Genomic DNA, 14,439 nt, shown 5'->3' on the forward strand with positions numbered 1-14,439 from the left:
ACTCGAAGCTATCTGATTCAGTTTCCCAAGTAAGTTTACCTTTCTAACTCAATATGTCCACTAAAAGTTTGAAATATTCTCCAAATGTTAAAATAATGTACAAATTTGTATATTATTATTATACTGATAGTAACATAAAGGTTTACAACCGATTTGAAGGTGATAAAAAACTCAAGTTCAAGCAGGCTGTTCAAAATGCATCACATAGGCAAAAATGTTAAAATTATACTATTTTCCGTGGCAAAATTATTATTTCGAATGTAATATCTCTAATTGATGAAAAGTTTAAAAATTGAAAAATATGTGTTTTGTAATCCCTACAACATCGAGTTAGGGAAAAGATAAAATGCCTATTTATTATTGACAGTCGTCGATACATATCCCTGGCAGTTTACAACAATCTTCAAATCTGATCAAACCGAAATGAAGCTAAAGTAATTTTGCTTCTAATTACAGAACAATCCGGTTTTCCCAAGTTTTGCACTTGATCCACTTTGGCCCTTATTGCCGACCATTTATTTAAAAAATGGAATGATGTTTGAGTGTCACGAGTTGGCTTGTGAACGGAACAACGGATTTGTGGAAATCTAACGAGTAACTTGCAAAAATGACAAAATTGACATTGTGTTCAGGGGTTTTTCATAGTTATTTATAAGTTAGAAAATCTGTTATCTTATATTTGGTACGAGTGAATCTCCTGTCAATTATTATAACAACTGGATTAGAAAAAATACTGACAATAATTGTCAAAAATTGATGACATGGCAACACTTTTGTGAACTTTTTTTCGTGTGCGTTGTTGCTCTTGTCCTAACCAGCCCCAAATACCTTAACTTTGCATTGAGCAATAAATTCTTCTTAGAAATCCAGGATTGCTTGGGATTTTATAATCGAAAATTTGGGATTTTTAACTTAAAACGCAATTTTCCAAGATTGACTCAAAACAACCCGGGTAGTAAAGGTTTTCGAATGTAATATGTCTGATAAATACGATGGAATCAAAATTTTTGGAGTCATAAAATACTCATTTGACGAAAAATAAAATCGAATCACACTTGATCAATCGGTCACTTGCTGGTGGTAACGAATCGGTCAAATTTTCAGATTGAACAACTGACATTTGGCTTCATTGCCTCTTAACCCTAATGATTAAAAATTACAATCAGTATATTTGTTGACACATATATTGAGCTGCTCGGTACTTCAGTCTGCATGTTTTTTGTTCAATTGATTAACTCATTACGCGTGGTTAAGATGGGTAAATTATGAGTTAAATTATGAAAAAAATCCACGTGCTTAGGTGGGTCTCAAACCCACGACTCTTTTATGCTAGACGAGTGCTTTACCAACTAAGCCACCATGCCACTTTTTAACCCCAATTCGAAGCTTGTAACCAAAGACGAATTAAATATCTCCAAGTTTCTTGCAGTTGCCTAAATTTTTATGGTACATGAGGTAAATGGCGTGGAAGGTGTACTGCGATCTGTAAAACTTGGATACCTATTGTAGTACCAAGGGATCAGATGCAGTAGAAGTGGTACTCAATCTTAACCCGACTACTATGGCTCTATTCGTCTCTGTTGTAACCTTCTGAGTTATTGGGTCACTAAGTGTCTCGGTAGCTTAGTTAGTAAAGCACTCGTCTAGCATACAAAAATCGTGGGTTCGAATCCCACCTAAACACGTGGATTTTTCCATAATTTCACTCATTTTTTTTCTAGAATTCTTAAACGATTTCCTCCATGCCTATGTCGTATAGTTCGAAGGTATAAATTCAAGAATGTAGGCAAAATCAAATTTACTATTACGAGAGGCGTTTCCAGGGGTCTAAGGATGCTTTTTTGCGGACACTTGGCATGGAATGGCCCAGTTAACGATTATGTTAGATCAACTTGTGAAAAGAGCGAAACCATCTGGGCAAACTGAAGCTTCTCTCGTCAACCCAAGCATACTTTGGCGTATTTGGATGAATTTAGCCCACTTACAGCCAGAGAAGGGTCAGCTCCTATTTGGTGACGATGAAAGTTTTCGAATCTTCTTCTGTTTTTAAATTATGGTTTATCTGTCTTGTGATCTTTCCTTTTAAAGTTTTCTGTCTTCTCTGTCTTATGGCTGATGATTTGCTTTATGGTATTTCTGTCATTTGTTTTATTCATGTCAATTCTGACTTTTCGTCTTTCTTCTCGTTGTATTCTTACTTGTGACCTTTCTCTCCATTTGCATTTCAGCTTTGTGGTCTTCGTAATAATTTGAAAATGTTGATCTCAGGTCAAACTCAGTAGTTATTACATCTTAGCTTCATTCTGGCACCGGAGCCACCTTTATCAAGGTCAAACGATCCAGTAAAAACACATAATTTCCGTACAGTAGTTACTGATTGCCATAAAAGCTATAATTTTAGCACATTTGGCATGTCGATTTTTCTCTTTCCTGCCATGATTCATCCGTTGTTAACAGCGTTATTTGTAGTCGGCATCAAGGGTGGTACTGGCGGCTCTTTATCGCTACCCCAACGTGTAGCTGGTTCTAAAATGTAAACAACCATACAAAATTACGACCAAACAATGGTGAAGGCGTAATCAATTTCGTCGAAAACATCAATTTTGGGAATTCAGCAGAATTTTCTGATTAAATTTCCAACAGTGCACTGTAGTAGCACATGGCAAATGATTGCTTGCAAACAATATCCATCAAGCGCATTTATTACCTGTAATCTTGCGAATAATATTTTTACTATTCCGCGTTAAGCCTTAAAACTGGTTCTGGACTTAGGTTGGCGGCTTTTCAATTTTACTCCCATTTGACAGCCGCCCTCCACCCTTGGTCGGCATACGTACCAACGACTACCAGCTCCGGTTCGCCGGGTGCTTTTCGACGCGAGCTGCCACTCAGTAGCCAATTCATTTCCATTTAGCTGTGTAGCAGCTATATCGCACGCTAAAAATGTCCCACATATGCCCAAAAATGCTTTGTTCTCATGCATTTTCAACCCTTGATTGAACCTACTCCCAGTCTTTTTGAGTTTCTAGGGTCTAAAAAGGTGATACACCTCTGATCCCTGTTCTAAAGTTAGGCAGTTAGCCAAGCACTGTGTGAATTTGTTTAACAGTGTCCGCTGTTGTTTGTCACCCATTGTTGAACATACAAACGTGCGAAAATTGCAGCTTTAGCTGCGATGCGATCGTCAGCGACCGAAATCGTTAGCAGAACTAGCCTACTTTCACGTACGACGCGATTTAACTGGACAAGAGCTGATGACATCAGCTGATGTCTCCACAATAAGGTCAAACTTGAACATCCCTTCCCTCCAGGTTCGATGAACCATTCCTCGTCGCGCCTACTCTACTGCGATATTCTTTTATTTTCTCCATTCCTGCTGTGCTCTGTCAGAGCGTGCCAGGTGTCTTTGATTTCGAATTCTGTCCGGACCCGGTACAAGGGGTGAATGGAACAGCTCACCCTCTCTCGTGTCCATTCGACCGTTGTGCTGACAGAACCAGATGTTTCTGCCCTTTTGCGCAGGTCATGCAGTGCCCCTTTGTGTATGGTTTGTTCTATCATATCATTAACGATGCAACGACGACAAGCGGTTACAGCATTCTTTGTTTACATTCATGTAGTCAGACAGTCGTCATTTTTTGCGGCGCAAGCGAAATAATCATCGATTTTTTTTTCTGCATCACCAATACAGCCTACTGCGGACTGTTCTCTCGTTAGCAACCTGAACCGCTTCCTTTGTTTTTTGTTGTGGTTGTCGATTCTTCCGTGACCTTGACGCGCGCGGACTACTATCTCTCTCTATCCACGTTAGATGTCGGCCAGGGTAGACGCGTCACGCGAAGCGACGCGAAAATCCTTTGGAGTTTGACATTTCATTATTAATAATTGTTATTCCTTCCCGTGTAATTTTCGCTTCGCTTCGCAATTCGCGTCTACCCTGGCCGCGACCTTAGACGGTGTCCGAGCGCAGATCATTACATATTTATAAGATGAGAATTTATTATATGACTTGCGGTCATCAGGACCGAAGCTTGTGCTACTTTTGAACAGTTGTTCGGTAACTGATTGGAGAACGGGCATTAGGAACGTCGCATTTCGTAGTCGCAAATCGCATTACGGTATCCGAACTGCTCTTCCCTTTCATTTAGCTAACAACAACTCACTTTCACGATCTACTGGCGAAACGACTTTCGCAAACCCTATTGTTTCACTCTGATAATATCGTTTTGAATCTCACGCGATTATCACTATGCGATAACTGCACCCCTCACCCCCACGATTGTCGTTTGTTTGAATTCAAATTCGCACAAAAAGCGCACTGCAAACAGAAACCGATGCCAACTGCGATGTAGAGCGGCAGGGTATCACAGAATGTATGCTGTAAAGCATACAACTACACGCACACACGACACGGTCAGTCAGTTGGCGACGAGCGAATCGAGGAAAACACGTTTAATCGAACCGGGTTGCACTCGCTGAATGAAGAGATCATGAACGGGCGCTCCGGTTCAATCAGTAAACGTCTCCTCAGATGCAAAATTCATGCTGGCTCTCGCAGCGCTTTCTGAGGCTGTCTTTCTAGCCATTCATGGGGTTGTCGGACCGTTTCGTGCTCTGGGTACAGACAAAGCGAATGAATGAATGAATGGAATGGGCCTCTCTCTCTCAATCATCATAGGTATTAGCGGTTCGCGAGAGAGAAGCTTCAAGAGAGCGGATGTTCAAAGCTGTGGCTATGCGACATCTGCTTGTGAAGTGTAGAACTTTTAGCTTGATTTACTACTAACACCTACTAGGGTGAAGCGGTGAAATTCAACATTCATTGTGCAGGAGAAAATTGGTCACAAATTTGACTTGAGCTTGTTTAGTGTGAATTGAGATGATATTTTCATAAATACTTACTGACTATATAACTATGTTTCGTATACCAATCTGCAACTTGGTTACTGAGCCACTGGTTCATTCAATAGCGCAGAAGGTTAGTTTTCTAGCATACAAGAGTCGTTAGTTGAAGTCAATCTAAATACGAGGATTTCATAATTTCACTTCCTCAAACATTTCCCTGCTAGTTCTTGAATAAACTACAAGAGAATTTTTTTCGACTGTATCTCTTGGCATTTATCTTAGAAATTCAAATCAGAAGTTCTTCCAAAGAATGTTTAACGATACGTCCATGTCATTTGAGATTTTTTTTTTTCAGAAATTTCATGAAATTTTTCTTAGGGGGTGGAACATTTCTGAATGAATCAATGAATAGTTTGTAAAAATATCTCCAGAAATTCTTCTAGGGATTTGTCTATCACTTCTCCCATACATTTTTTAAGAGATTTTTCAAAGGATGCTTAGAAGAATTCCTTCAGAATATGCTCCGAGAAATCCTTGAGAACTCCAAAGTTACTACATCCAGCAATTTCCTCAGGTATTCTGGTTGGTTTGACTTTATTAACGAGATTTTTAGCCCTGGGCTAGTTCATCTCGGGACCAACGGCTTTACTTCCCTTCCGAAGGAAGTCGTCACTATAACTTTTTACGTCATAAGTGACTATGTCTGGGATGGGATTCGATCCCAGGTCCTCGGCGTGAGAGGCGAGTGTTCTAACCACTACACCAGGTCCGTCCCCTCAGGTATTCTCTTCATTCTTAAACTATCCAAAAAATTTTTTTAAATATTATTTTACTTATCCTTCAACTCAACTCTAGGAGATCTTCCGAAGATGTCTAAAGAATTTCTCTCGATGTGCATGCTGTATCTTTCTTATTAATCAATGAAATTTCAAGCGGTTTTTTGCACATCGTTCGACTAGTATTGTACAATGTTGTGATAATAAAAATTCTCCAAAATAATTAAATTTCACACGAATATGGAACAACGATTAGATCGGTCGATTTTTTGAGGTTATCAAAATCAATGATTGAAAGAAATTGACTGGAAAATACGATAATTTATATTTTCTATTTTCAAAAAAGGCTTGTTCTTCGAAAGCATCATCAATCAGAAGCCTGATGGAAAAAATCAAGTTATTTTTGGAGCAACAATTTTACAGATATAATAAAATCAATTATCCCGTATATTTTTAAAGAAATTTTTTGTGTAAAAGTACGTCCTGACGGAAGTCCTAATATAGTATTAATATGAAAAATAACTTACGCCTTCATAGAGTTACTTATGGCGTTTTCGGTTTTAAACCTGGGGTCAGAGCTGACCCGACTCACAATAAACGAACGAAAACGGATCCAGTTTCGAGTCAAATTGAATGTGTTATACCTACATTCGAACTGTCAGTCACACAGTTTCATGAAAATTCGCTTGTCTGAGTGCAAAATCACAAAATAAAGTCTCAAAATTAATGCAATAAATATTGCCGAATGCTTTCGTAAACATCTCTTGTTATTAAAAATTATGCTTTAATCGTTAATTTTGATAATTATAAAAATGTAAACAATCAATTTTTGACAGTGGAACCCCGCTCAGGTTGGATCGCAAAAAATCAACAGAGCGAACCTCGTTGTGTTTGGGTCGAACCTGGGGCGGATCCGGGTTCGACCCGACCCAATAAAAAAACGTTTTGACAGCTGTTAGAGCGGATCCAGGGCGAACCTAGGTTGGCCCCAGAAATAAACGAAAACGCCATTAGTAAGTCCCCACGTCACATTCAAAGCACAACAGAAACACAATTGTTTTATTCTTAGAAGACCTATCAAAGTACATTGACAATCATCAAAATTGGCAACACTGCTGTAATAAAATCGATTTTATTTTCCACATATTATTTTCATAATATGTTATTCTGAGATTACCAATTGAAAAATTCGGAGAAAACTGTTTACAATTTGCTGTAGATCGATAAATATGCGTACATGATTTTAAAAGTATGAGACTTTTTAGTAAAACTACCATAAACAGTAAAATTTATACTTAAGACTGTAGTTTAATCTCACGATTTAGCTTTCGTTTATACTAATATAGTTTCTTTAGTAATCCAAACTAGTTTTGAACACGCTTTTTACTTTTCTTTTTTGCTGGGAGTGAAAGGATGGTGTATTAGCAAATTTGGCCATAAATGGGTAAATCACTAAAGTTACCTAATATCATAGAATGGTGGAATATAATTGATATTTTTAAAGCTTTACCTTTAGTAGAATAGTAAAGGATACAATCATACAATTTGTTCATAAAAATAAGGATTTTTGTTTTGCGAAAAATAATGTTAAACTTTGACGGACAGCTTTTTTAAGAGTTTTTGGAAAAACTATTTAGCTCTTCAATCAAAAGCATTTTCAAAGATTTTATATTTTCATAGCATTTTAGAATAATAGGTCAACGATACACAGAAAACCGATAACGATTTTATCAATAAATAAAAAAGATATAGCATAAACAAAGTGTCCACTTTATAAAATGAACAGTCCTTAAGGTGAAGATGATACAAAGCTACACCTCAAATTTTCAAGAGCAGCTCTTGAAAATTTGATATTTGGCCTCGATGCATCTTCACCTTAAAACTTACCTAAGTTTTATCAGAGATTGCTTTAGGATGTTATTTAAAAATACTTTACGAATTTATTTTTTCAGAAAATTTTCCTTGAAATTTGTTTGGAGACATTCATGGAAGAGTTTCTGAAAATCAAGGCTTACTTAACAATATCCCAAAGAATTAAAGGAGGAATTTCTGTTGAAATTTTAGAATAAATCTCTGGAACAATTGTTGAAGATATCTTCAAAGAAACCCCTAGTTGAAATCTTATATACATTCTGGAAGACGATTTTATACGAAAAAATCCCTAGAACATTTCTGGAGGCATTTCAGGAGAAGTTATTGATTGAATTTTAAAAGACGTTTTGACCGGGAATCTTGTAGGATGTCCCAGGGCATTCGATGGATGAATCGCTGGATAAAGTCTTTGACAAGTCAGGGTCTTCTTGAAAAATTTCTCAAAGAATTTTTGGATAAATTCTGATAATTTCTGAAATAAGCTTTAGAGGAATTCCATTTCTATGGTTTTCCTTGGGAAAAATTAAGGTTGAATTCTTGAGGTGTCATAAACAAAATCTTTGCAGAAATTTCCTAGGAAAATTCGTGGAGCAATACGTTGGGAAATAATCACTCATTTGGAAATCTTCCGGAGTAATATTTAAAAATATGGACAAATACGGGAATAAATTTCCTAGAGAAAATCATGAAAAAACACATCAGTTGTGATGTCATAATTGTTGTAATGCCAAAGAGAATTCAAAAAAAAGTGTTAGACTTTAGAGAAATGTCTGCTCTGGTCAAACTCTTATCTCCTGGCTCCTATTAGGTTTCATTTTGTTCTTGCTACTGTTTGGTCTCTCTTTGGCTTTTTTTTTTGTTCCTGCGTTTAGTCGCTTTTTTCAGGCAAGAGGTGTCTTACTCCTTAGTTTTTAATGTACTCAGTCGCTACTAGAGTTTTCAATTTTCCCGGGATTTGACTTCCCGGGAACCGGGAATGAAAATTTTCATTTCCCGGGAATTCCCGGGATCCCGGGAAATTCATGAAAAATGTTAAAATCAAGCTAATTTGAAGGAGTGTTTTTTGAATTATCCATGCATATGTATATTATAATTTAGACCAGTAAATGTGTACGGTTATTTATTTCTTTATAAGTAATTTGTTTGTATTTCTCAAAAAAAATCTTCTGGCTTTCTGAATTCAAAACAAAAAACTTTATAAATTTAAGCAAAAATCCATGTGGAGGTCATTCTAGACAAATCGTATAAAGTACAAATAATATTTTCCAACATTAAATCAATCTTTTCGAACATTAGACCAAAAACCAACTAGTTTTTCGTTGAAAATTGAGACTGTTGCACAGCGCAACAAAAATGACATTTTTGCGTGTCTCAAACATTAAACTATGTATCTGTAGATTTGGGATCGCTGAATCTAATGCCGTTCTCAGATATGTCCCTGCACGTCACAAATTTTAGCTACACTTCGCCAAAGTTTTATAAAACACTGGTTTAATTGTTGTTTCCATGAAATTAAAGATATGATTCATCAAACTTTTTTTGTGATCTAGTCCAGCAAGCATGCAAAATAGCACTTCAACTTTCATTTCAGATATAATTATATTGAAATTGCACGATAAAATTTAGATTAAATCGATTTTTTCTACATGCTATACAAAACTCTTCGTTTCTCTTATATGGCAAAATACAATACTTTTCTATAACACCAAAAACTAACTTTTGAGATAGTATTATGAACTTTGCTGATAAGTATTGTTATACACATAAAGTTTGAATTCTGTGGTAAATTAAGCAAATAAATTGCCTTACAAGCTCACAAAATTGCATGCAAGTTGGCTGATAATGTCAAATTTTGCATTTTCAACAGCCAATATTTCAAAATCTAGAAGTGCTATTATATTTTTGAAAACCGTAATAGATTCAGAAACCCTTAATTAAGTAAATATCCTTTATGTTGTGTTGTATATAAACATTCTTGGAAAAAAAAATCGTCTCGATAACTATTAAGAGAAGATTACGATTACGAAAATCAGCTCAATAAATGAAGAGTAAATTGAACGATGGTTTTTATTTGAATATAGATGATCAATTCTTTATTGAAATAGAGCTTCCCGGGAAATACGGGAATCCCGGGAAGCGGAAAATTATTTCCCGAGAAACGGGATTCCCGGGAAATCTCATTTCTCGGGAAATGTTCCCGGGATTGGAAACTCTAGTCGCTACCAGCCCTGTGAAGACGAAAAGCTTTTTATTTTAGTGGTGACGACTGTCATGAAAATGAGGAAGTTAGAAGAAGTTTTGAGAAAATCTACTTTGAAGTTTTTTCAGTAATTTTTAATTCTTTATTGTATGGGAGTCATAAAAAACATGCCAGTCTTCTATCCTATTAGTAAGGCAAATTATTTAGAATGCCCAGCGAAATTCAAAGAATAAAGATTCTTTCCTAAAAAAACATTCTTCAGAGCTTTTAAATTTTTCCTTAATATTTCAGGCAAGTAAAATCTTCCAGATCTATCAAAGGTAATCTTGCCAAATGTGCGACAGAAATACTCTTGAATTTTCAAATTGAATTCACTAGAATTTTTGAAGACGACTCATCACCAATGTTTTCTAGACAAATTCTTCAATTTTCAATATTTTTAGATATTTTTTTATTTTTTATTTATTATGGATCTGCCCAGAGTTACCTAGAATAATTGAAATCCAAACAAATAATACAGAGCTTCTCTAAAAAAATTAAAGAAAATTCTTCAACATGTCTATGATAAGTTATCCAGAATACGAATTTTATGGTAAACTGGCTAGATTCTAGAATATTAATTCTATCAGTACTGGGTAGCAGGTGGTTGGCATGGTTACTGCTGTGTTAATCTCATGACTTTTCCAGTTCTCATGAATTCTATGGAAAAGTCTTTAGAATATCTAAAGGAAATTACGTTGGAAGCCGGACAAATCAGCAGAGAAAAGCATTGCATGCCAAAGTAAATCATGGAAGGGTCTAAGTAGTTCCTTACTCTACTTACTTATTCTTCAACTCTCCACTTAAAATTTCTTTACGTGTATCTCCAGAATTCTTTCTCGGAGATTTATTTTTCCAAAAATTCCTCTAGGAATTTATCTTGAATCGCCTCCAGAAGTTCTTTCACGGAATTCTCCAAGGCATTCAGTATTCCATTTTATCTAGGGATTTCACCAGTATATTTGCAAGAGATTTCTACCAAAATGTTAAAAAAAAATGTTTCTCTACCATTTTTTGAAATTTATTATTTGTGTTTCAGGAAAATTTTAGAAATGTCCAGAAAAAATTATCCAAAAATGCCCAATCCAAGAGACAATCTCCGGAGTATCCACTTCAGATCTAACAAAGAGAATGTCTCAAAATTTTCAATCAAAATTTCTAAAATATTCGAAGGGAAGTATTTGTAAGAGGATTTCTTCAAATGCTCCAATGAATTATTATTTTTTCCATTAAGTCCCTAGGCTTACGAAAATTTTTCAAAAAAGCTTCTTCAGAAAATTGTTGTTGATTTCTGCATAACATCTAAAGGAGTATTTCATGATGGTCAAGGAATATTCTCCACATTTTTTGAAGCATATGTACTAAAAATATGATCCTTTTTATGTCCTATTCTGACGACGAGTATGTGCAGAAATGCAAAATGAATTTACAAGAAATAACAATAACTAACAAAAACGATGTATCTTTTGATTCGAAAATAATGGAAAATTCAAGAAACAAAAGAAAATTGTTTAGATTTTCTAAGAAAAAATCTAAAATATAAAGCAAATGTCCCAAGAAATTACATTTTATGGAAGTTTCTTCAAAATATTCAAGAAAAAGGATGTATTGTATGGCGCTCTAGAATATCTTAGGAATAACTCCAGAACTCCAAAAATTCTAAATGATTTTTTTTCAATATTTCCAAGGAATATTCTTAACTTCTTGGGAAAGTTCTTCTTCTTAATTATTGGATAAAGCGAAGGGTTTACAAGTATCCAAAAAAAATGCTCTGGGCTATAGGATTTCCAGTTAAAACGCTCCCGAATTTCTTGGGGAATTTTCCAGAACTTCCAAAAGCCAGTCACTAAACATATCATGAAAAAATCTCTAGTTCTTCAAATATTTTCAGACTAAACCTCATGAACTTTTTCTGGAAGGTCGTGAATATCGTTGATATCTAAGGGCAGATTTGAGATGGGTCTACCCCGTTTGGCATAATGCCATTTGGTATACAGTCGTTTGGCATAATGCCAAATAATGTCGTTTGGCACAATGCCATTTTTCATAACGGTATTTTCATATAACTGCCATTTGGCATAATAGCAGGTTGACATAATTGTAAAAAACGTTAATTTCAATCCAATTTCTTCCATTGAACAAAGAAGTGTTGATGAACTGCTCGTGATCGTACATTCCGTTGTCAGTTATTGACAAGACATAATACTAATCTTCATTTACCAAGGAAATCTGGATAAAGCTCTTTTGGAGCTGCATCATCATACATAACATTTGGGGCCATTACGTTCTGGATATTGTAGTGCATTTTCAACTAAAATTGTGTCTAACGCCTAAGATATGCCATGTTATTTAAAAAAAGAAGGCCACTGAAATAATCTTGTGTTCAGTATCATAAGGGCGTAACTGCAATGATCGATTTCTTTTTAGATAATTTCCCGGCCATGTGACTGTTTTCGACTGCTATTTTTGATTCAGTATAAAGTAATCATCGTCCTTTGTCATGTTGCATCGTAAAATGTTACAAAAATCGTTTGATTTTCACGTAGTAGGATGCCGGTGTCATTAGTGGACTACCTAAGCTATAAAAAATCATAACAAAACAACGAAAAGCCTTAACAGAGATCTTTTGGCGTTTCTTTTCAAATTATGCCTAACGACCTTTATGCCAAATGACTTTTATTCCAAACAACTGTTATGCACAACGACTATTATGCCAACTGACTTTATGCTGAACGACTCTGCGCTCAACGGCACTATGAAAAATTACATTATGCCAAACAGGGCCGTAATGTTGGATATAGTTTTTTTTTTATTTAATTTTAATTAAGCTGTGTTGCTCTATACTAGGAAAATGATGACAATTAAGGAACTTTACTATCAAGCTAATGATTCGATTCAATAAGGGACTGTCCATAAACCACGTGGTATTTTTTTTCCTGAATTTAAGACCCCCTTCTCCCCTCGTAGTCATTTTTCCATTCAAAAATCAATGTCAAATTTGTATGGATCGTGGTCATTGAAACTGCCCTATAATTGTCTCATGTTCTATGAGATTTCCTATATACATGGGACAGTTATGCAGACTAGTTCCTACGGTTAAACAAACTTCAAAGAATAGTGCTTAAATTGAAGTTTGTAAATTAACAATAATAAAAAATAGCTTTCGTATGTTCGAACCACTGCCAAATTTTAACTTCCAGTTGATATTTACAACATTCAACGGGCCACTATGGGCGATCCGGTGGCCAAAAAAAATGACTTTCTGATGGAATTTTCTTTTACATCATCGACATTACTCCTATTAAGATATTCTTGAAATATTCGAGCAAGATATTGTGTACTTCCATTGATACAGTCTGTCAAAGAAAAAGTTTTCAGCAAAAAAAAAAAAAATGGAGTAAGGTGGGGCAAAAGTTCGACCTTAGTGGTATAATCAAAGTTTCCAGGAAAACAATAGCAGTTAAAACAAAACAAATACCATGCAGTGAGCCGTCAACATATTGGCTATAATTTTGCTGAACAAACTTGTGTCAAAATATTAACCCATTTTTAGTTATAACAGTTCCAAAATTGATTGTCTTATTCGAACTGTTGCCCCACCGGTGGGGCAAGAGTTCGAATCTAGTGTGGGGCAAAAGTTCGCTGGCTAAAACACAAAATTTTGATCCTTTTATGACAGGCATACTTTACACCAGCCGTAAACTTAAGTTTGCCGAAAAATACACACTAAATTTTCATCAAAAAATTGCCCAAAACCGGGTTAATTGTAATATACCCAAAAATAGCAGTTTTTCGCAAAACTATGTGGAAATGTAAAATTTTGGTGACAATTTTCACACGATCAGACAAATTTAACCAAATTTGAAGATAATATGTGGATTTTAGGCAATTTGCAAATTTTTCCGTGATTTTATACTTGGGTCGAACTTTTGCCCCACTTTACTCTACAGAATTAAATGTATAGGGTACAATAAGATGTAAACTAAAGAATTATGAGCAATTCAGCTGCACATATTTGGACTATGTTTATCTAGTGCTATTTGACTTTTTTCAGCGTTTCAACAATTTTCCTTCAAGATCAGCTAAAGTTTATTAAAGGGGATATTTGAATAACGCAATTTGTTGGCTATCATCAGAACTTTGTAAGTTCTAACATCTCAGTTGGTTTTCGCTGCGTTAAACGCACAAGTGTCCTTTATGCATTAGTAACAAAACTAATTATTTCATTATTGGCCCTTTTCAAAAGTTTATCTCAAAAACTGTTTTTTTGTAACTCATGTATTTGACATGGAAAGAATATTTTGGCCGCCAGTCTCAATGGAAACTGCCCATAGTGTGGGCCAGACGTAAAAACAGTCTACAAAATCTTCGCTGCAAAGGGGGAGAACATTTACTGCCTGAGAACTAGTTCTTTGATTCTTGAGTTTATTAGTTGAAGACAATGAATTATTCGGCAGTTCGTTACTATTTTAACAATTTTATGTGTAATTGTAGTTTTTTGGATGCAAAGTATTGATCAAAGTCAAAGGGGATCTTATAGAACATCATTGAGATCCTTGAAAAAAAATTCTAGAAAGATACTTAAAAATACTTTTGGTGATCTAACAGTTTTTGATCAAGATTCAATGCATTTTTTTCATTAGATCTTTGCAGGAATTCTAACGAAATTCGAGGTGATAATAGACCGGTTACTTGAAGATTTTTTGA

The 14,439-nt window shown here is 35.3% G+C and overlaps 2 protein-coding genes across 9 annotated transcripts in view; one reads left to right on the forward strand and one right to left on the reverse strand.

Annotated features, from left to right (window-relative positions):
* The window catches only part of LOC5576538 (E3 ubiquitin-protein ligase UBR3), a 227,327-nt gene that overhangs the window by 144,393 nt on the left and 68,495 nt on the right, over window positions 1-14,439 (forward strand). The gene's annotated exons all lie outside the window — the stretch shown is intronic.
* LOC5564091 overlaps window positions 1-14,439 on the reverse strand; it is a 43,372-nt gene that overhangs the window by 14,101 nt on the left and 14,832 nt on the right. For 4 of the 7 annotated variants that reach the window (XM_021839118.1, XM_021839113.1, XM_021839115.1 and 1 more), the window contains exon 1: window positions 4,164-4,490. The exons of 2 other annotated variants lie outside the window; for them this stretch is intronic. The gene's annotated coding sequence lies outside the window, so the exon portion shown is untranslated. Of the gene's footprint in view, window positions 1-4,163; window positions 4,491-14,439 lie in introns of those variants that run through there. One more of the 7 variants, XM_021839117.1, reaches the window with a different exon arrangement.

The sequence above is a fragment of the Aedes aegypti genome, chromosome 1 (assembly GCF_002204515.2).
Source record: "Aedes aegypti strain LVP_AGWG chromosome 1, AaegL5.0 Primary Assembly, whole genome shotgun sequence".
NCBI lineage: Eukaryota > Metazoa > Arthropoda > Insecta > Diptera > Culicidae > Aedes > Aedes aegypti.